The sequence below is a fragment of the Talpa europaea genome (assembly GCF_964194135.1).
Source record: "Talpa europaea genome assembly, chromosome: 5".
NCBI classification, from domain to species: domain Eukaryota; kingdom Metazoa; phylum Chordata; class Mammalia; order Eulipotyphla; family Talpidae; genus Talpa; species Talpa europaea.
This window is the reverse complement of record NC_140071.1, coordinates 140,519,185-140,543,402: the sequence shown is the minus strand read 5'-3', so window position 1 is coordinate 140,543,402 and position 24,218 is coordinate 140,519,185.

The following is a 24,218-nucleotide window of genomic DNA, read 5'->3' as shown; positions in this document are numbered from 1 at the left end:
AAGAGCTGATACCCTGATCAGAGGCTGTCAGGCAGCCATAAACTCTTTTACTCATGGGAGGGTCTATGCCTTTGTTCTATTCAGGCCTTCAACTGACTGGACGGGGTCCACACATGTTGGGGAAAACAATCTGCTTAACTCAGTCTACCTATTTAAATGCTAATCACATCCCAAAACATCCTCACAGAAACATCCAGAATACTGTCTGAACAAATATCTGAGCACCTGTGACCCAGTCCAGTTGACACATCGAATCAGTCACCTCGACCTCCTGTTCCCCGTCATCATTTTTCTTTGTCTTTACAGCAAGACTCAAAGATGTGGCTTCACTCAAGGTCTCTAATTGTTTTCTGAACCGGTTCCAATGGGCCTTCCCCCATTTTTACAGAAACTGCCTTTGTCAAGGACTGATGGTTTCCACATACTGAATCCTGTGGCCAAATCTTAGTCAAATAGGAGGTTGACAACATTAAACAAGGATGTTTGGTTCATTGTTGTATTTTCATCTCTTAGGACAGTGACTAGCACATAGTAGGTCTTCAACATTTCTTGATTTTTCACTGGCATCTGACACATTTGATTTCTGCCCCCTCCTTTAAATTCTGTCTCTGCTAGGCTTCCAAGCCTATGCTGGTCTTTCCCCCAATTTGCTGGTTATTCTTTCTCAATCGTCATTGACCTCTTGCTTCTTGGAGTGCCCAAGGCTTCAGTCCTTGCTCTCTCATCCACCCTCGCAGTGCTAAGTCTCATCAATATGCTGATGATTTTAAATTTTATGTTTTAGCCCAAACTTCTATTTGAACTCAAGACCTCACCGTTTGGGTATTTAATTAATCTCGAGTCATATATGACCAAGTATGAGCTCTGTATCTTTCCCAAAGATTCTTCTATTAATACCCCACTTTTTAATCTGTCAACAGATTCTACCAGTTCTGACCCCAGGATGTCTAGGAACCGAATGCTTCTCACCACTTTTATTGTTTACTTCCTCCTCTTTCACTCATCTGTCCAGATTTTTCATCAACTATCCCTTTCTCAGTGAGACCTCTCTGCCACCAGATTTACAATCCCAGCAATGTGTGCCTGAAATACAAAGTGATAAAAATCACTGTCTCCTTCCTTACCATTGTTTTTATTCCACTTATCACTAACTAGTATATGTCTCTAGCTCTACATCTATATTTCTCTATATAGATATAATATATAGACAGAATAAATCTATAAATCTCTATATATATCACAAACATATATGTGTGCATTATAGTCTGACTGTGTCCACTAGGAACTCACATACTGAAACACAAAGTCCCAGGTCATGGTGTTAGTAGGGGAGCCTGTGTGATTGATCGGGTTATGAGAGCAAAGTCCTCATGTCTGGGGACAGTGCCTTGTCAAAGAGACCCCCCAAGAGCTGGCTCATCCCTTCCCCCCACAGGAGGTCGCAATAGAGGGCTCCATCTAGGATGCAGGTCCTCACAAGACCCCAAGTCTGCCAGCACCTTGCTCTTCAACTTCCCAGAACTTGAGAAATAAATGTCTGTTCTTTCTCAGCTACCCAGTGTATAGTATTTTGTTCCCAGCACCCAATGGGCTAAGGCAGTGTACATGCTTGTTTTTGCTTATCAGCTGTCTCTAGCGGGAATGTAAGTTTCATAAGGGGTTATTTTATTTTGTTAGTGACTATATCCATGACATCTAGAGCATGGAAATGCAGCAATTGCTCAGTAAATACACCTTGAGTAAATATATGTTTGTTTACTGTTCTTGGGACCTCAGAGTTCTACTCTATCTTTCAAGGTCCTGCTTATATATTCACCTTTTTCTCAATGTTTTAAAATATTTAGGATTTAAGTCTTAAATATGTTTAAAGTCTCTTCAACTAGGACTTTCAGTGAACTTTCTTTCATATTTTATCAAATACCTTCTCTACCCTAGACTCATATGTTCTCTTGTTTAATAATTTATTCTCATCAGTTGTATAATGCTTATGAACTTTCAATAAATGTTTTGCAAAGAATAAATAAATTCTCACCAAAGTCTTGCAGGGATGAAAATAATCATTTCTAATGTCATGAAGGAAATGAGGCTCAATAGCATTAAGCATCTTGTTGAAGGTTTGATAGCTGGTAAATGAGACTCAGAATGAAAATAGAGGTGTTTGACACTAATTCTAGGGCTTCCTTCACTTCAGGACATTCGCTCAACTGTGCGGGTCATAGTTCCCAATCCAGAGGTGCGTGAGCAGGCTGTCTGCCCGTACTGTCACGTCCAGGAGAACTATTTTTTCTACGGGAGAAATATTGAACTACTTTATAACTTGCAAAGAAAAGATTATGAATTTTGCATTGCTAAATCAAAACCTTATATTCCTTACCAGTTTGGCTTTATGATTTTTCCTAATAATCTTCTTTTATTGTTATGAGGAGAAATAAAATCAAAAGTCGTGAGCGTGGTAAAGAAGGGAAGATGGTATCGCCAGATGTCAAATCGCCAAGAAATGGAAACAAAACAACAAAAATAAAAGTAACAAGAGATGTGAAAGGAACATCAGCATGAAGGAAATCATGATAGAAAGTTCAAGAGAGAAAGCTAAGTCACGCGTGTTCCTCTAATATCTAATCGATATTCTGCTATCAATTTTATAGCAGAATACCGCATGATAACTGGCTTAGAGCATTCTGCTTAATGAAGATGTGTCTATAATAAATCTATAATAAATGTTTTTCAAGACCCTCTCATTATATTATCCTTTCACCCGTTCAAAAGGTTTTCTACCACTCGCTCTTGGTTTGAGCTGAACAGAAATCAGGTTTGCAGCCTAGGGCTAAAAAAGCTGCAGGTTGCCTTCATCTGAATATCCTGTAGGGAAGAGTTCTAGATTTGCTCAGGGTGGAGTAATAAAGAGACCTGCTCTCCTAGGACCACTGACAATTAATGACATGACACAGTGGTGTCCAGGACACTGAACATCAGGTACAGTCATTCTGGAGAGGCGGGGATATAAGTGCCACGTTTGCCTCGGCTTTCTGCAGGGAGGGGTGCTTCCAGGTAGTAATTTAAGTCCCGGTAAGTGAGCATTGCCATCTCGTAGTTACCCATTTCCAGATACACACAGAGCATCTCTGTGGAAGACACTGCTCTAGATGTTCAGGGAAAACCAGGTCCAAGCCAGAGAGGAAGTCGGCCGTGCAGGACCCTGCCAAGGGCCACGCGCCATGCGTGGGCAGAAGCTGGCATCCACGGACACAGTGTGCCCTGCGGTGGGGGTGCATCCCCCCAGGGGGCCCCCTATTTCTAATTTGCAGGTGCTGTCTTACTTCTTCAGTTTACGAACTTCTTGGTTTTAAATTTTAAATTATATTATTTTTTAAATCGCAGTAACTAACATTGGTTTATAGCACCGTCTATAATTAGGGGAACAGGCTCACCTCTTCAGATGGATGTTACCACCTCACCCACCACCAAACCCCCATCATCTTCCACCACCATTCACGGGGCCCACTCCCATTATTACTTCATTTTGGGGTTGATAACACTTGCCTTGTAAGTCAGAAGGACAATAGACATTGCAACATCAGCCACCGCTGCCCTTGCTGGGCTCTGTAGGATTTCGTCTTCCCGTCCTCACCAGGTGCACAGGTCCTTACATGGGCCTCGCGAGGTGCCTGTGCATGTGAGACCACATACGTGGGGCTTTAAGATTTTCTCTGCCAATGGCAGCCTGTGAAACACATGTTGATGCTTCCACACCTACCTTTTCCCACTTAAAAACAGGCATTGTAGGTGGTGCCAAGCTAGCAAGAAGAGCTGGCTCATTTCTTTGAGCAGTTGCTTCATATAATCTTGAAAGGAAAGGTGACATCTGGATTTATTCCACCAGTTTTTTTTTTTTTTTAAAGATTTATTTATTTATTTATTTATACAAGCACTGGGTACAGTCAGAAGCGCCAGAGGGTAACAGAATTCACCAGAGCGGGGAACAGAACAGGCAGACCAACTAAATACACTGCTGAGGGGAGCAGCGGGTGCAGCAGGAGAGGTCTGCATGCCATGTGGGACACTTGCCGGAGGCCGGGGATTGAACCGGCGCTGCAGAGGCTGCGGGCAGCTTCACAGCCCAGTGCTCAACCACTGCGCCACCAGGGGAGGCCCTATTCTACCAGTTTTTATCATTAATAGAGAATGTACATTGGGCCTCCCTGGTGGCGCAAGGGGTTAAACATAGCACTGTGAAGCTATCTGCAGCCCCTGCAGCACGAGTTTGATCCCCAGCCAAGGAGCTGACCCACATGGTGCAGGAGACCTCTCCTGTCTCCCCCCTACTCCCCTCAGCATGTGGATTTCAGTAGATCTGCCTGTTCTGCTCCCCACTCTGTCTCTGGTGAATCCTCTCACCGCCCACACCTCGCCAGCACCTCTGGCCTGTACCCCAGTTCTTATATGCATAAGATAAATAAATCACTAAGAAAAATAGATAATGTACATCATCCCCATCATGTTGCTGTTAAGCAAACAGAACATGGGATATTGTTGGACATTATCATTTCACCTGAGTGAAAGTTTATCTGTACAGTAACTTCCTGAAACTTAAATTGCTAAGTCAAAATTTATTTGAATTTTAATTTAATAGGAATTGCTCACCAATTTTCTTTCAAGTTGTACCAATGTAAGTTTCTATCAGCAATGAATAAAAGCATTTCTCCACATGTGGGTATTATCGAACTTGTAGATCTTTGCATATAAATTAGATTTTATAGATTATAGTCTTTGTAGCTTCAATTTAAGCGTAGTAATTGTGGGAACTTTCATTGTTACGAGGCATCCTATTTTTTTTTCCTCAAAATGTCCTATGCACACCCTTAATCACTTTTTTATTACTTCCTTGGTAATTTTTTTATTACTTACTGAGTTTTAGGAAATCATCCCATGTTTAGAACATTAGCATTATATTTGCGAGAAGTGCTGCGAGTGTATTTCCCAGTTCATCAATTTACTCTTGACCTTTGGGATATTTTTTTCCTGGCAGAATTTTAAATGTAGTTTTATGTAATCAAATTTTAAAAATGATTAAGACCTGAAGAGATTACGGGAGGATGTCAGGGGTTGATAGTGAAAAAGGAGCTGGTTCCTGGATTGCTGATGAGAGGGCATGCAAGGCTCAGTTCCTGGAGAGTGGTCCGTGCCGTGGTTGAACGGCTGAGGACGTGGGGCAATATCTGGGCCGCTCGAGCTAGTGGAGCAACGTCGCGATGTCAAGGTTGGTCAAGGCCCTGGCAGTGGTCACTGGCAGACAGTGGCTGGTGGGCGGATGGCGAGAATCAGGTGTTAGAGAAAATCCCCTATGGCACTGAGGTGTATGGGAGCAAGGCGGCCAAGGAGCAGTGATGGGGCAGGTTGAAAGCGACATAGGGTCCACAGCAAAGGCTTCACGGCAGGGGAAAAATGGCAGGAGGCAAGAGAACAGTTTTCTTCCATCCTGCCCTGCTGCAGCCGCTTAGCACTATGGACCAGGGCTGGACCCGAGTCAGAAAATACATCTTCTGAGTGAGACAATTCCATTCTCTGCGTCTCAATATTCTCATTGTAAAAGTAGTCTGTTGGACTAAGTGAATTACATAATTCCATCTAGCTCTGATATTCTGTGGGCCCCAAGTGCCCTGGACTGCGCCTCATGAAAGAGTGATCTTTTCCTAGCAGACGCGTGAGGGCTGGGTCTGCAGCCCAGCACTGGCCACACTATCAGGAGGGGAGACCAGCTCTCCTGGCTGGCGAGGGCCCATCCTCTGTGCCAGGCTGTCTCCGAGGGAGCTTTTGAAATATTGACAGCCAAGTTGGACCGAGGCCCAGAATTGAAAAGAGATCAAAAGCATAGCCTTAAATAAAACCAGCTGGAAACACAGCTATTAAAAAAGAAGGGGGAAAAAAACAGATTCTGTAGGCTGGGACCTTATTCTAACATGTAAAACAGAAGCACTGGAGGCCGCGAGTCAGACCCTCTGCCCAGCGCTTATGGAGGCGTCTGAATGAGCGTTTTGATTCGTGTAATGAGAACTGACTGTTTAAATGTGTTTAGTTTCATTAACCACGAGAAGGAAGAGATGTCTTCTCTCTCTCTCTCTTGCAAGACAGGACTCTGGCTAAAGGGGTTTTGGGTTTGTTGTTCTTTTTTTTTTTTTTTTTTTGCAAAAAAGAACTCAGTGGTGAAAGCGATAAAAATTTTCATTAAAAAAATCTTTAAAGATTTAAAAATAAAGCTCAATGAGGTTGAGTACATTTCTAGGTAAACTGAGGCTCAGAACACACCCAGGGCAGGCACAAGGCCAAGCTGAAATTCTTAGAATCATAAAACTGGCAGCAAAGAGGAGGTGAGTCTGGCTGGCGTCGGGGAGGGGCCGCCGTCTGGACCTGGCCTTGGCATCTCTCAGCCTCAGCCGTGTTGAGGGTCGGGACGATTCCCGTTGCGGGGACTGTCCTCCGCCTTGGAGGGTGTCCAGCGGCATCTGTGGCTTGGCCAGTCGCGTCCTCTCTCGCGGTGTGGTGTGGGCAGTCAAAAAATGCAGCCAGGATTGCTAAATACCTCCTGGAGGAAGTGACACAAAGTGCCTCCAGTCGAAAGCCATTGAGTGACCAGCAGAACGACGTCCCTGCAGAGCACGGAGGTCAAGCGCCAGGGCCAGAGTGCTGGGGAGTGGCCGGAGCAGGCCGAGGTCAGCCGCAGAGCAAGCCCTGCTGGGCCGCACCACGTCTCGACTCGGCGGCCTCGGGCTGGAGGGCTCAGGGCGGCCCAGGTGCTCGTGTTCCTGGAACACTGACCAGTCTGTCCATCTGTCTGTCCCTGTCCCAGGGTCTGCGTGCCGCACACATCCAGGCTCTTGGCTCGCGAGTTCTCTTGCTCTCACAGCACCGGGGGCGTCGTGGCTTCCCCTCCACCCAGAAGTTCCACCTGCAGACAAGGAGGAGAGACGGCTGCGATGCCTCAGTGAACAGGGAGATGTGTCTGTGGCTGTGCTTGCTTGTTTATTTAGTTAATTACAAAATAACTTATTTCTTTAAGTACAGAAACAACGCTTGGCATCTTTAGAACTCATTCCCCTCACCCGGAGCTTTGTGCACATGGGATGGTAGCAAAGGTTAAAAAAATACATTGTGCAAAATGAAAAATGACATAAATATTTATAAAATAAAAAAATAGGAAAAAGGAAACAAAAGGAAATTGCATCAAAGAAAAGAGCTTTAAAGAAAAAAACATACATGCTTTAGGGGAGAACATGTTCTCTGGTGTGTGGAAAGGGCAGGCACGTGAAGCTGAGGGCAGCGGAAGCAGGCTCATGTGAAGGAGGAGGCTCACTGGAGGGGTGGGGAGCCCAGAAGGCGATGCAAAGACCCCATTAGCTTCCGGGGCCTGCGGAGATGAGGACAGAGAGCTTGCTGGGGTTGGAAGTTTGTGTGCAGAGCAGACCCCGGTGAGGCTAAGCTGATAGAACCCCCCGGAGGGGCTCCATGGAAGGAGCCTCCAGCCCCCCCTCTGCCTCCCTCTCTGCCTCCCTCCAGTCTCCCCCTGGCGCACCTGCTGCGTGAGCTCCGCCTACCCCAAGGGCATAGGACACAGTTGATGTCACCCCAGGGCAGTGTGGGCTCAGGTGGGCCCGTGGGGGGCTGTGGCATTGCCAGGTCAGAGGACGCCCCAGAAGGGAAGGGTCCAGTGTCGAGTGAGTGGGCTCGGGTGATTTGGGGCCAGTATTTGTAGTTCTTCTTAGGGGCCAAAGCAATTCAGTGCCTGCTTCGCCAGATGGAAAATGTCAGGGACGGGCAGCAGCAAAGGTCTGTCTTTTAGGTTCAGAAAACCTAAAAGCCACCCGGGGTGGTGCAGCCCAAGTGTGGGCTGTGTGGGGTTTATTTATGGGCAGATTCTGAAAATCCTCAGGTCACCCCAGATCATGGGATTTTTTGTGTGTCTTGACCCTTGACAAAAAGACAGAGTCAAGTTAGTTACCAGTAACTGGAAGCAGAGACATCGCAGATGCCATTGGGATGGCCCCTTGTTAATGGGGCTGCTGCTGGGACTTTGCGGTGTCTCCAGGCCAACCGTGTGTGGTGTCTGCTGTCTTCTCCGCCTCACCTGCCCCTCCGCGGGGGTTGGAACGTCTGTAGATGTGGGTGGCAGCTCCGTTCCACGGCGGGTGTCGCTCATCGCTCATGGCTCACATTACTCCCATCCCAGGCCTCACCAAGCAAGATGAGCGCGATTTGTAATTCCTGCCTCCAATTGTTCTCAAAACATGGTCGTGTTCATGGCCTGGTCTCTCCAGATGCACAGATGATCTGCTTCTGAAAAGGTAAATCTAAAAGCCTCCTTTGCATAATAACGACGTTTAAGGAAGACCTACTGTGTGTTGAGCTCTGTGCTGGGTCAGAGGTGTGCAAATGCATGAGCTGTGGCTATTGTGAAAACATTTGCCACCCATGAGAGAGAATCCAGCCTGCAGGGTCCCTGAGCTCCGTGCTGCTTCCTGGGTGTTTGTACCCGGAGGAGGGCTTAGCTCCGACTGGGAGCATCGAGGCCGGCGGTGCTGTTTTCACCTCGAAGGGCGTGGTGATCTCTGCCTGGACCCATGTCATCCAGCACTTCCCTCGCTCGCCAGGGCATTTGTCTTTGACTCTGGAGAATCGAGGTTGACTTGTAGCACACGGAGAGGCTCGGAGCTACTCTGCTTGACCCCAAGACATGCCATTTCTCTTAGTCTGAGGTCATAAGTGCAGATAATCTGGAAAAGCTTAAAAGGATTATTTCTTTTTATTTATTTACACGGCCATCATCATTATTACTGCCACATTTAATATTTATTGAATGTCAAGCTGCTTGGGCTAAGAATAGAAAGGAATGAAGGAGAAAGCTAGGTGCTTGGCATACTAACTAAGTCTCCAAAAGGGAAACTGTGGGCCTTGTTGTGATGGGTGGACCCAAGTTCAAGGGTAGGGATTGGATTCGGGACAATACCAGCCCCTACAGATGGGCTTAGCTTCCACCGCGGGTGACATTGCTCTAGCTGGCTTCCCTTTAAGGGATGTTTTTCACTTCTTCATAAAACACAAGTGTCTGTAGGCCGAGCTCTCTCTGACAAGATGGTTACTCCATCCCCATGCTTTGTCCCGGAACTCAGGCTAGCTTTCTGCAAGAGAAAGGACATCTCTGTTCTCAGAGGGAAGGATAATAGTATTATCATCAGACACGGAAGGCAGGGAATAAAACAGTGACCTAGTTACTTAAGTTTCAAGTTTCTAACAAGTTAAAAAACCCAGAAAGTCAAAACAAAGCAAGCGCAGTTCTTGCTCACTGCACGGGCGGCGCCCGCTGGTAGGTCTCCAGTGAAAATACCTTATCTCAGGGGCTGAGGCTAAACAGAGTGAAACAGAGAAAACCTGTGAACTTCAGAAGACTTAAAAAAAAATCCAGATAAGTTTTCTCTTAAAATGTGCAAAATTGGAGAATGTCCTCTTCGTCCATTGCTGAGCGGGGTCGAAGGCTGCTGGGCCACCGCAGGGTCAGCCTCCCCACTTCTGTACTGGAAACATCTGATCCCCCCCTGGGCCCTGTGGCTCGGGAGAAGCTGACTCCCCTCCCATGCCCAGGAGTTGGGCACAGTCATTTGCCTCTGACGTGTGATTCAGGAGCTGACACGGGGCCTGGGCTGGTGCAGCTAGGGCCAGGCGTGGAAATCCAGCTCGGGCTGTGGGGACACCAGCCCTACCCTGCTCAGAAGTTGCAGGCTGAGCTTGTCCACAGGGGGGTGGAGGTGCCAATGTCAGCTCTGCAGAAAGTCAGCCTGAGGATGAAGCCACAGAAGAAGACAGAGGAAAGGCAGCTGGAAGCTTGTAAATATTGCAAAACTCCAAATCAAACTGGACCAGAAACCCTCTCAACCCTTAGGGCTTTAAATAGCATACATTAACTATGATTTTTCCCTGTTGGCTGATTAAGGGCAGTCTTTATTAGTCATAACTAAAACGACAGCCAGTGCAGCTCAGAAGCGATGATTAATTTGACTTCCCAGTGCCCTGGCCCTGCGGTATTTACTGGAAGGTATGGGAAATGGCAAATTTTCCTGATTCCTTCTCTCTTCTTTCCAAACTCACCTTGTACGGCTCAGTTCAACTTCTGCCTCCTTTATGAAGCCCCGTGTGTCTCCTGACCTTTACAGCATGGCTCACTTCTCTGCAGCCACGTTGCCGTAACTGCAATCACACAACACTCATCACAGCGACACTGCTTGGTGCTGCCTTGTCTTCTCCACGATGTGCTAAGTTTTGGTATCTACCTGGAACAGAGCTTTGCTCACGGTGTGTGCCCCATGAGTACACGGGTATATTTCATCGCTCCTCTATCCATGCTAGAAAGCTGGATGTCGTGATGGAGGTTGGGATTCAGAGACGGGTCTTGCATGGACTCTGGAGGGCCTGCCGCCCGCCCCCATGGGTTTCTGATTGCACATTTCTAGTAGTTTATGGTATTGTTTCTGCATGCAACAATAATTAAAACACAACAGCAAGATGCAACTTTATTTATTTATAAATGATGCCGATGCACTACCATGCTAATATATTATTCATATCTCAGAACTTAAAGCAAACGTTAGATGAGCTGAAACTGAGCATACATCAAAGACCCACCAATTTATTGCTGCATCTTAATGGATTGCCTTGTCCATGACCTGGGATCCCTCTCCTGCTCTGGAGACCATCAGTCCCTGGGCTGGGAGATGAGTGGGAGGCAGGCAGGGTGGGGGTGCACCCCCGGCTTATTCAGCATGAAAGGGGTGACATAGATGGGGCCCATGTCTCAGGCCTGGGGTGCTGGGAAGAGGCAGTGAACGGTCTGCCCGCCCCCGCTTCTCAGTCCTCACTCTCTGAGGCTTCCAAGAGGGGCCAGACCCTAGGGCCCCCTGAAACACAGTGCATGTGTCACCCCTTCTTAGCCTGAAGTTGACTTGATTGGGGGTAGGACACAAGTGTCACTTTGAATAAGGCTTGAGCTTTGTGGATTACAACAGTCTGGACATTTTATTATTTCAAAGGGTCTCGACTTTGACTTCACAGGACTCCTCATGTTCGGTGGCTGACACTGGGTCCAAGGGCAGGGAAGGACAGGTCCAGGTGAGGCAAAGATGCCCTCCGCACAGCTGAAGGAGTCTGGGATTCCAACACGGGGCCCGCTGGCCTCTCTCTCAGCACCAGGCAGTGCTTTCTCTCAGGGGTGCATTCGCAGGAATACCCGGGGCCTGCTCAGCGTGCTTTGGGGAGCAAGCCCTGCAGCAGGAATGGTTCCCAGGCACATGTCTGCCGCACGCGACCCCAGGCCCTTGGCCTCACACCTCTCCTCCTGCGCTTGAGCACGGAGCAGGCAGACAGGGAGCCTGGAGGGAGCAGGGGTGTAAGAAGCAGGCACCTGTCCTCCCCCCGCTGGTTTCCAGGACTTGCAGGGCCCATGGCTGTTCCCTTAAAGAGAAATCGTTCTCTCCTGGTCTACTCCAACCCTTTATGCCTCTGAGGTAGGTGATGCCCAGTCTCAGCCTTATAATTTCGTAGAGAACGAGGCCCTGCCCTATTTGGCTCCGGCTGCTTGGGAGCCCTGCCCGCGGGGAGGCCGAGGGTGGCCCGAGCACCGGCACCACAGGCTCACAGGTGCACCACGCTCGTCTCTGCTTATTTCACTTCCTCCCCAGAGCAACCTGTGGGTGGGCGTTTTCTTCCTGACGACTGACGCAGGAGTTCGAGTTAACACAGTGAGACGCGTTAGAGCTGGACAGTAAGTGGGGTGTCCTGATGGTTCCCCAAGGTCACTCCCCCCGCACTGAGCTCCATCCCCTGCAAGAGCAGCGGGGTTGGCATCACGCCAGCCTCAGGTTCTAGGCTCCCGTCCCACCAGGGCTGAGCACAGAGGTTGGTTGGGACAGACTGGAAGAGATGACGGGAGGCAGGCGCAGAGGCGAGGGCTGGAGCGCCTGAGAAGCCAGTGACTGCAGTGGGATCTGGAGCCTGGGTGCAAGTCCAAGTCCAAGTCCTTGACCCTGACCTTGCTCTTTGCGAGGACAATAACTCGGCACAATTCATTTCATCAACCTGAGTCTTGGTTTCAGTTCCGTAAAGTAAGCACAATGATACACACCCCAGGGCTGACCTGAGAAAGGAATGAGCTGTATGTGCTCATGAGAGAGTGTGAACCGCTAGAATATGGGGAGCTGTATGACGGCCGCGATGATGACATGGCGGGCGGTCGGGGTGAACGTTTATTAAGCTGCTGTTACGTGTCAGGCTGTGTCTGACATCCCAGGCGTGCACGTGTCCAGTCCTCACTGGCTGTCACGAGACAACGCTCCTGCCTCCCTTTCACAGGAGACCAGACCCAGGTGCCCATCGATGTGTGATCTACGCAGAGCTGGCCGGTGGCAGGCTGGACCACAGCCTTTGTGGGGCCTGTGCTGCTGCTAGAGCAGTTTCTAGACCATCTTGGGAAGCTCTGCCATTCCTTTCACCACAATAAATGGGAACATAATCATCATAATTATATGATTAATTATAATTCTTTTCACACAATTCTTTAAGCAATGGGAAGCCAATTAAAGTACAGTGTTTTGAAGTACAGCGGAGCTCTCGGTACACTGGAAGACTACATATTTGTTAAATGAATTAATAATTAAAGGCAGCCCAGATCGGTTAATTATCTATTATCTGATTTTTTTTTGTGTAAACTATTTGAAAATTATTTGGCAAACACAAAGAATGTGACTTTTTATTCTTGATACAAAAGAGAAAAAGTAGAAATAGCCTTTGATTTTACCGATATTTAAAGCTTATTCTTGGTTACTGTGTTTGGAGGTTTTATCTGGAGAATGTCTTGTTTGAAAGGTGAAACAGCATAAAATGCATTGGGAAGTACAAACACATTTTTGCTTTTTGCTCCTTTCACCAACAGAAGCGAACGGGCCTGTTTGCTATGATTTAATTAGCAGCAAAGTGTTGTTTGCAGAAAACCTCTTACATAACTTTCAATGTGCATTTGCGTGTGGTTTTTTGGTGCCCTCTGACCACGTGGGCTAGCCATCTGTAACCCTGTGTGTGTGTGTGTGTGTGTGTGTGTGTGATATGTACTACAATAAACTGAATCATCACATCAGAAGATTTATTTATTTATGCATACAAGAGCTGGGGTACAGTACAGAGGTGTGGGTGTGTGTGTGAAAGGATTCACCAGACACAGAGCGGGTTGCAGAACAGGCAGATCGCCTGAAATCCACTACTGTGGGGACCAGTGGTGAGACAGGAGAGGTCTGCTGTGCCATGAGGGTCAGCTCCCTGGCCGGGGATCAAACTTATGCTGCAGTGGTTGCTGATAGCTTCGTAGTGCTGAGACTGTAACATATTGAGCCACCAGGGATGCCTCTGGCGTTTCTTTTTCTTTTATCCTGTCCTTCCTTTCACTGGCATCTCTTATGTCTAAGTTTGGACCAAGCGCTTGGGGGATGGGAGACTGGAGAATGCAGAATAAACTGCTCCACACCCTCCCCAAGCTCGCCTCTGCTTCAGCTACTCCTCCCACTGCTGTTGCTTCTGTCTGCTAAATCCTAGTTTCATTGACCACCAATCATCCCTTGGAGTTAGATGTCCCGTAATTGTCGACTCAGAACAGCGCTGGCAAACAACGTCCCGCAGGCCGGCCTCTTGTGTATATAGTTTTATTATAGCTCTGCACACCCATCCATTTACATACGGGGAGAGCTGCTTCCATGGAATTGAGCAGACATGACACAGATGCTGCAGCCCGCAAAGCTGAGAATATTTACTATCTAGCCATTTACAGGAAGCTTGTCGACCCATCATTTAGAAGGTTAACCACATGACACTTTGCATTTACTTACCTCCCTTAATAATAAATAACGGCTATTAGCAATAGCCCCCACTGTTTGAGTGACTAAGAACTTCAATAACAGACTGCATTCTCTTTTCACATTGTAGCATTGGATGCTGATGACATATCTGTGGATGAAGTAACATTCTTCACATAATGAAGAGTAGTAACCAGAGACCTGGAGTGATTTAGTAACCTGACCAGCACAGCATCTGGTAACTCACAGACGTGGGATTTGAACTCCGTTTGCTGATGCTGAAATCTGTGCTCTCACCTACTCTCCAGCTGATCAGTGTTACTTCGCTCCTGGGCTGAATTTTCATTTTCCTTTTGTACAGTGATTAGCAGAGTATCCTGCATGTGACGTGCTGTCATCCTGTTCAGTCACTAAATAAGTGCATGGTTACATTCACTCATGCAGGAGAAGGACATAGTGAGGGAACAGACAACGTCAGCTGTTTCTCGGTACTTAGAATGTAGCCAGGGGTATAGATTGTTCTTGCTGTTGTCTTATTAGACTCAAAGCCCTTTGAAGTCACAGACATGTGTTTCCATTGAAAAAAACAAGAAGTAGGTCATATCTCGGTTGGGAAATGTTTGTGACCCAGAGACTTGGAGACTGAGTCTATTAACCATGTTTCTCCTGCATAATAACTATTATCTTGACCAAGTCACACATCTTTTTATGAATTCATATATCAAGAGAATTAGATTTGACTTTCAAGCTTTTATGAAAAGCCTATTCAAATCCAAGACTCGTGAGTACTATCATACTACTGCTTCGATGTATTGATCACAGAAACGTGAGGTATGAAAGAACGGGGGATGGAGGAGCACTGACTCTATAAAGTGCCTACTGTGTGCAGGTGTAGGTCTGGGTGCAGTTCCTGCGTTCTCTCATTGGAACCTCAGAGCAGGTGTGGGAGGGACATGCACTATTTATTATCCTAATTTAAAAGATGGTTTGTTCAGGGGGACTAACGATGTTTTCTAACATCAAGCACAAAACAAGAGAATACCAACTGGAATTTGAACCCAGCTCAGATTCACCACAAATAACATGCTGTCCCAACCACATCAAGACTGGCTGCGCTCAGGCTGGACACTAACCAAGCTCTGTCTCCATGGGATTCAGTGCTCAGAGCCCCTGAGCCACAGCTGCCTGCTGCTGAAATCTGGTGCGTTGTCATACATGGGTTCTCCTCAACAGAATACACGTTCTTTTTTTATCACTCTCGTGGGCACCTGAAGGTGCACACTTCTTGGTTCTCATCTGACAATTGGGACAGGTTGTAGGGATATCTGTCCAGATCTTTAAACAAATCTCCAAAACAATCTCGGTATCTGTCAAAACGGATCGTGTCACTGCCAAATGAGGACAAAGTCTGCATTCGTAACATAGCATTTCTGTCACGCCCCTGAAAAGAATACCGGGTTTTCATATCAAGTTCATTGCTGATATACATCATGTATATAGCATGTATGTCATGTTAAATGGTTTTTTCAACTTTGATAGAAAAACAAACTCCAATGAAAGTAAGGATAATAGCCATTTTGTAATAATGGCCAATTTGTAATGATAATAATAGCCAATTTGTAAATATTTCAGAATGTCCATTCTGACGGGTGATGCTCATGAATCTGCCATCACTAGCCTGTGAGGTGGGTATATATACACACGTATTATAATTATATATAAACCTAAATATTTGTCATATTGAGTCATCTCCAATTATAGATAAAAACTACATGTCTATAGCACTAGCATTTTCTAGAAATAATCTTGTTTGGTGGAATTATCACACAAAGGTATTTTCTAGTTGAGAAAATACTACCTAGGATCAAAAAGGGGACATTTAAACCTAGGTTATGTCCTAACTAGAGCACACATCTCTTTCCAGTTCAGGAAATCTGCTGTGACAGGAAAGATCTGGAAGCATGGAGCAAGATTTGCCGACATCCTTACAGGATGATTCTGGGTGATTATCTGCTGCTCCTGGGAGACTCCAGTGTCTCTGATGTCCTGCACCCAGTGAGTTCCGTTTAATTTCCACAGCATCTAAGTGGCTGGGAATGGATCTCTCACAAGACAGTAGCTCCGGTTTCTGCAGAATTGGCCTTGCCCTGGATGCTTCTGGGAACCTGAACAAGCTGCTCTTTGGGCCTCTCTCTCTCTTCAGTAAGACACAGTGGGCGTGCCTGGGAGGGGTGCCTCCCAGGGTGGGGGTGCCTCCCCTGCAGGTTGTTGCTGCGAACTGGCTGAGAACACATCAGAACAGCCGAGGGCAAACTCTGTGCCCCTGGAGTTCAGACAACGCTTCTTCGCTTTCCCTTTGCTTCTTTCTTTTCTTGCAAGACTTTTTTCCTGCTCTTCATCTGTTCTATAATGTGATTGTCAAAGCTTCATCCGTACAGGACATCATACAGTCACATTTTAATTTTTATAATGTGTCCACATTAGAGTGGCTTAACGCTCTACTCACCCAAGTAGCAGGAGTTCAATTTTCCATGGGTTGGATTTGCTAGGATTTCTTTGACTGCCTTATTGAGGAGGGACCAGGGCGCCATGTTTTTACTGAAAGCTGTTGTTAGAAGACCTCACCGGTGCATGCTGGTGCTCAGGTTTGCAGTTGAGCTGTGCCTCCTTTTGTGTTTCTGCAGGAGAGCCCCATATTGACAACCTGCTGAAGCTCTCCCCAAAACGATGGTACCCAAGTGAGCTGCAGACTCTTGCCTGCGTTTGGCTCCCCCTCCCTGTCCAGCTCCCAGGCCGTGGCAGATCTTGAGTTAGGAGCGATACTGCTCTCTCAGAGTCTTGCTTAACCTTTCTGCGCCACCCCCTGCCGGATACATCCTCAGTGGGATATTTTAGACTTGTGCAATCCCAAGACACATGTGCCCAGCACCAGGGTTTCAGCTGGAGGATGTTTAATGCCAGATGTGCACTTGGGAGATGGTAGCCGCACTGCTGACCCCACCCCAGGGTCTGCTCTTTGCAACTTTTCATGGAGTGGGGTGGGGTGGGGGGGGTTCTCCTCTTAGAGTCTCCCAGCTCTCCCTGTGCCCTGGGTCAGTGTCCCTGTAGTCTGACTTTTCATATCTTTGAACTTCAAAAGGAAGCCCCCTGATTTCCCTCTCCCCCCGATGTAAGCCCTGAATGCGTGAGATAGGTGGCTTGAATCCTTGCCCTGCATTCTTCAGGAGAGACTGTGAGTCCCGAACACCAGGGGAAATGTGGGAGAAGACTGCACCCCTTGCCACTGGTGCTGGAGCAGATACATTCCCTGATCTAAGAGCTTTTCTTTTTAAGACTGTAACATTTGAGAGGAAATTGAAGAGTCAGGCAGCCACTAAGCAGAGCAGCCGGGAAGGCTTTATGGGCAGATGGAAGGTTTAGGGACGAAGACTCACACTGCATTTGGAAAGCAGCAAGTATTTCATGGTGTACAGAAAATAAGATGAGGAGGGGGGTCTTCAGTGGATATGGCTGGAATGCACTGAACTCTCCAGAACCTAGGAAGACTGTGAATGTGCCTTTAGGGAATTGGGAGTTTATCCTGTGGCTGATGGGGCCACTGCTAGGGACTGCTTAGCATACAGTTGTGGTGCTGGGCTGAGAGCTCAGCACAGGCTTTTCCCATGTTAACTGGAAAGAAAGTCTCAAAGATAGAGTCTATTAGATCATCAAAGCGAGGGCTGGAGCCTGGGAAGTCGTCTGACAGATGTTTCTCTGCAAGAACTGTTCCAATAATCACAAGTGTGAATTTAGTTTATATAGGTAGGAAAAGCGAGTCACTGACATCACGAATTATTCCTAACAGGAGTTGGAGGGGTTCTGGTTCTAAGTTGTTTTGATCTAAAGTTATGATGATGCTATCTATGTGCGGAGGGAGGCAATTCTGGTATTCCATCTCTCCCTCTCCAAAGGCTGGGTGCCTTTATTGCTAAATCTCCCATAGTGCCCCTTGGTCACCAGTGGGGTGAAAGGACTGGCTTGAAGCAGGCGTCAGACTTCGCAGAGCTGTTTGAGACAAAGCCCATTCTGTTCACCATCAGTTCTACTCACTGACTGCCAGTTCTGCCGACCACCATGACCCTCACCATTTTGCTGAAGATTCAGAGACACATCCACATAGAGCTCAGGACCTTCTGTCAATTTCTGTACCAGTTTCCTCAACAGAGCCCATCTAGCAGCTGAATTTGCCAGCTCTGAGGCTCCCCGGCCAGATCTACCCACTTACCCAGGCCAGGACTGGCTAGTGTAGACCTCTTGTCTAAGGCCTAATTATTTTAACACTCTGGTTTCAGAATCCTCATTGAGGTTCTGACGCCCTGACTGGACCTTGACAGGCACACGCATCACATTTAGTTATCATGTACCTTATACGCCTATTAAAAATGTTATTATTCACGTAATATTGTCATAGCTACAGTTTCTTGGACTGAATATGCTTAACTACATTTCAAAGGCACAAGCGCAAGACTTAGAGAGTAGAAGTGGATGCAGGTCTTGCCCTGATCAGCCCTGGGCCTCAGGACTCTCCACTACTGATTTTCTCCCCCCTCAGGGAGGAATCTGCCCTTAACTGTGAGCTTTTGGCTTCTCGTCCATGCTTCACTGGGTCTCTCTTGTTCTCATAAGCCCTGGGTTTTCAATTGAGGTCACTTCACTGGGAAAGAGCCGATCCTGAAAGATGGCCTCTGATTCACGTCAGGAAAACCACAGCCGAACACTTCTTGTAAACTCCCAGGCATGTGCTCAGTGTGGTCAACCACAGCTCTCATGTTATCAGAGCCATGTGCACTGAGGAAGCACAGGGGCCTTGGGGGAGGGGAGTGGGAGATGCCAAAGAGCTGGCCCGTGAGTCAGAATGAAGCTATGTTCAGTGGGGAGGCAGGAATTCTGAGGAATATGGAATCAGGCTTTTGTAAAACTCGGATCTCAGACCAAAGGTCTACTAGCTAGACCTGTGTGGGTGACTGAGTGGGAGTTTGTGGGGGTATCTAGAAAATGAGCTGTTTAGTCACTGGATTGCGATGACAGGAAAGTGGTCTAGTGGAAGATTGTTGGCTGATAGCGGGTCTATCTTTGAATTTGCAGCAAAGCAACAAACACATTCCAAATGACCGTGAAAAGCCCTTGTGATTGTTATTGGTTCGTTTCTTCTGTTGTGAATATTTGACATTAGATTTTCTGGCCTAAGAGCTAATTTTCCCAGGAAAAAAAAAGTAATGAGATTAACACAAGGAATGTTTCTTCCATTTTAATGACACTCTACTCTTTCTAAAGCACATTTGCTTCAGTCCTAACCGCAATGGATGGCGGGAAGTGGGGGCTGCCGGGGAAGGCCTAGTTGTCATTTCTCTTGGATGTTATTTCTCCTAAGCAGTATGTAAACCTGATTGGCAAATGACTTAGCAGAATCAGGACGTGAAAGCATATTTGGCTGAAGATCTGTCAAGAGGTCGACACTCTCCTCATCCACGCTGCTTCTGCTAAAATATGAAACAAACCTCAAAACAAAAGTGTGTGAATTTATATATGCGCATATAAAATAAATGCCATAGCTTCCCTATTTGAGTTCTAAATAAATGCAACTAGTATTTATGCTAGATAAGGTGGATTTTGGAAAGTGATTTCAGTGAATCAACATTTTTATCTAGAATAAGACTTCCTGCTTGGCGCCCATCCAGGCATTGGCTTCGGGGGGGGGGGGTGCCCGAGAGAGGGTTCCGCATCATCGTGAGCCCCAGTTGAGGTGTGGACACCCTTCTCCACACCATTCATGCCATTAACCCCCAAGGCCTTCTGAGGTGGGGAGGTAACTGTTCTCTCCTGGACAGCACAGTCCCGGAGGTGGAGAGTCTCCCCGAAGGCTCTAGTCATTGTCACTGCAGTCAGCTCTCCCCCTGCGGGATGGGGGCTGGGGATGGAGACAAGCGCATCCTCCCCTTGGGAGCTCCAATGGTCTCTCACCTTCCCTCTCAGGGGAGAAAGAAATGATTTCTGCTTCAGCCACGAATGTTCCTGAACTGGAAGCACAAAGCTCAGAGCTCAGCCTGTGACCTCCCAGAAGGAATCTCGGCTCCACAGGCGGAACCCAGGAAACCTTGCGAGGGATGCTATACAGCTGTCAGTTGACTTGTTGAGTGACAATATGTCATTTAATGCTTGTACCAACTTGGTTCCGCTGGCGCTATCCTTGAGGTACTGGATGAGAATATGAAGGAAGCAAGAAAACAGCAATTCCCAGTTAACCATTATCATTTTTTGAGTTTTAAAACACTGACATTTTTCAAAAGTCAACTCAGTGACACATCAATTGTCACCATCCAGGAGTGAAATTGTGTATAATTTTGCAAGCTGGCTGAGGGTGCCCAGGACATCTCTGTGATGTGCTTACAACTGCGTGTGCACTTATGATTCTCTCAAAATAAGGGACTTAATTTTAAAAAGTGACTGAGAAGAACCTATCAAGCAGATGTCATGTGAAGACCCGGACAAACTCTGTCCCCCCACCATGCTCCCTCTCTTCCTGTGTCAGTTGGCTAACAGGAGCACCCATGGCACAGGAGGCTGTGCGGGTGAGCAGTCATGCCAAGGCCTGCACACCCTCTGGTCTCAGTCAGTGCTTGGCGAGTGAAATCAGCATTACTTTAACTGTCATAACAAGATGCCTGGCACTGGAGGAAATCAGTGAATACCAACTTCTCCTCCCGCATCCTTTATGCTGCGGGCTGTATGGTGAGGTGTCTGTTTTGCAGAATGAAACACCGACTTTCAGAAAATGGAGGAAACACACACAGCCTGCTGGGCCTTTACGGGTCACATGACATGCACCACAACAGGCAGCTACCTACTAGCAGTTGTCTGTGCTTCCAATCCCGATACCGTGCTTTTCCCTCTTTGGTCTGCCCTGGCTTTTCAGAAATGATTCCAACTTGAAGTAGGTCATGTTGTTGGGAGAATGTCTGTCAGAGCTGCTCAGGGTCTTTCCTAAAATCTGGCTGATGCCTCCATAATTTCCCACGCCCAAGTAAACTAAGTCACTTCATCCTTAAACTTCAGGGCTGCTCTGAGAGAGGAAGGAAATTATTTACTTTTGTCTCATGATAGGTTTTGTTTCTGTCTGACCCATCAAAGTGAAACACACACACATATGAGCAACACACATGCCCACATATTCAAATACACCCCCCCAACATGCACCGCGGTATACACACACGGTGGAAGGACAAGAGCAAAAGGACTAGCCAGCCTGTCTGTTTGGAAAACAGGCCCAGCACATGGGATGAGAAGGAAGTGGTGGGGCGGCCTGGGGGCTCCTGAGAGGTCCGTCCTGAGCCATCTCACCTCTTGCCTAATAATAATAATGCTGACGTACAGGCAATTTTGGCCCCCTGGGATGGCAATGTCCTCTCTCTGTAGTTATTCTTAGAGATGTTGGTTCTATCGGTGGAGGGAAGCTTGAGCTGAAAGCACCACCTGCTATCTGGAAATGGCTGCAGCTGAGGAAGGGCTCAGCTCTGCAGGGTAGACGTCAAATGTCCACGAGGATCAGCCTCATGTGACGGCAGGGAAGATGCGAGAGGTGTGGGGAGATTCAGGGTCGCCCTCCAACCAGTTATATGGGTTTGACCAACTCATTCCCAAACCCCATCTATAAAGAAGTCTTCTAGCTAGCCACTCTTGACGACCCTCGTGATGCAGCTGAGGTGCTGAGCTCTGTCATCGAGGGCCTCAGTCCGCAAGCCAAGGGAGCCACTGAAGGTGACTAGAGCCAGCACAGCCAGGGATGCACATACGAGAACTGAAGGAAGACGCACAGGAAGGAGATGAGAAGGTGTGGTGAGATCTAAGCTGAACTACAAAAAATCAAGACTTGCTTGTTCCGTAGGATGGGTCACTCCAGACAGTGGGAAGGGCCTGTTCAACGCCTGGGGGTTGAAAGAACCCAGTGCTTTGGGAGCCCCAGTGATACAATATTGTGCCTGAGAGAGATGGGGTAGGAAGTAACACCCCCCCGGTAGTCAGAGCCAGGGGATGATCTCCAGTTGGTCACCCCTGACAGTTTGTGTGGCGCTGAAACTCCCCACTTGACTGTATCATTAACTGTTGAGGTTCTAGCCTGACCTTGCAGAGCGGACACTCACAATATGGCTACTGGCCTCCAGAGCTTGGCTCCGGGGACGGGTGCCAGCTTCTTCTTTATCTCGGTAAAGAAGGGGATATGTGAGTTTCTGGCCTTCTTTCTGTAAATGAGACTGTTTTCATGTCCCCATAGATGCAGGAGGGTGGGAGTCACCAGGAGCTTGTGCCAAAGCAGTCAAGTCTGCCCGCTGCCTGACCCTCCCCGAGCAGGGAATAGGCCAACTCTCTCACGTCTTCCCTCCGTCCTCTGGTGCAGTGTCTCAGAATGCCCTCGTCCCCAGCCCAAGACTGTTTGCTGTTTAATATGTTATTTTCATTTAAAAATTTAGAACTTTAAATTTAAGAAATAAGAAAATGAACTTCCCCATACCCATAATTCAGTCTAAGATACGGAGTATTTACTTGTGTCTTAAAAGCCAGAGGATGTAAGACAATCAATGAAACAAGAAATTATAATGACCGGAAGGGAGGAAAAAAAAATCTCATTACTGACACAGGTATGGTCCTCAGTGTAGAAAGCATTTAAAAATCAAAAGATAAAGTATTAGAATTAGTAAGAAAGTTAGCAATTTTTCTTAATATGAAAGCAGTATGACATAGTCTATTGAATCCTATATATAGAGTTTGGAGATGTCATTTTAAAACTTAAATTTATGGGCCTCCCTGGTGGCTCAAGGCATTAAGATGCAACCTATGAAGCTATCCGAGCCACTGCAGCATGAGTTTGATCCCCAGCCAGGGAGCAACCCACAGGGCGTAGCAGACCTCTCCTGACTCGCCCGCTGCTCCCCTCAGCAGTGCATTTCAGTCAATCTGCTGTTCTGTTCCCCACTCTGTCTCTGGTGAATCCTCTCACCCTCCACACCTCTGGCTTGTACCCCAGTTCTTGTATGCATAAATAAATAAATCCCTAAAAAATAAATTTATAATAAGCAAATAAATGTACATAAAACTACATAAAACACCAGTAAAAAGTCCAATAAACTATGCAAACTCATTATGGTGAAAATTACAAGAATCTTTTGTAACATATTAGCCACCTAACAGAATGGGTAGAGGGACGTGATATTATAAAGATGTCGGGCATCTCCCCAAATTGAACAATGTATGTAAGGCAGTTGTAGTGGAAATGTCAATAGGGTATTTCATAGAACTTGACAAGCTAAGACCTAAAATATAATTGGAAGTGCTAAGGTCAATAATAGTCAAGAAGAAGAAGAAAAATGGGTTTCGTGGCCTTTCCTTCTCAGAGAGTATGAATTACTGTAAAGCGAGAGTAATGAAGTAGCAGTGATATCAGGCTTAGGCAAACTGACAACAGCCAGGAGAGAGAAGCCACCATTTGGGGCAAATATGGAAACCTGATTTATGGGCAGCTGATGTTGCAAATCAGTGGGGAAAGGAGAGACTTCAGAAAATGGTTCTGGAGCTCTGGCTTTTCAATGGGGGAAAGAAATTGAACCTCTGAATTACCCTGTACACAAAAACCAACTCCAGGTTATTTAAAGACTTAACTATGAAAGGTGAAACCATGCAACTTTTAGAAAACACCAGGGGAGCAAATCTTTATGCTCTTCGGGCATAAATTCCTCTCTGTGCTCACAAAGAGGAAATGATGCAATGACCGAGAGCTCTCCACTTGGCCACTTGGGGGGGAGTAGGCCCCGTCACCAGGTCCCAGAAGCTTGTGGGACAGAGGATACAGACTGGGGAGAAGGGTCAGTGGGGACACATATTTTGTGTCCTGTACATGGTGACTGTGGAAACTATTAAGTTCATGTTCATAAAGTCAATCATCAACACTTAGGAATGATTAAATAGAGAAAAAATTTGACACTTTGCAGATACATTAGTAGAGTGTATTTTCATTATGCATGATTATATTCTTTATGAGCCTAGAAATATTTACAAAAATTGAATTACTACCAAGTAGACTAATGGAGATTATATCTTTACAAGCTTGATGCACTTATGTAACTCACCCACCTCGTAAATATACTAACTTGTCCCTTCATCAAAACTGATCTGTTTTGCATATTTTTGTTCAGGACAAAGTTCAGACAGATTTGCCTATCTTTGCTTATAGATGATAGTGCAATTTCCAGTAATTGTAATTTTTATAAATTTATTTCACACACAGTAATGGATGTGTGCAAAAAGAAA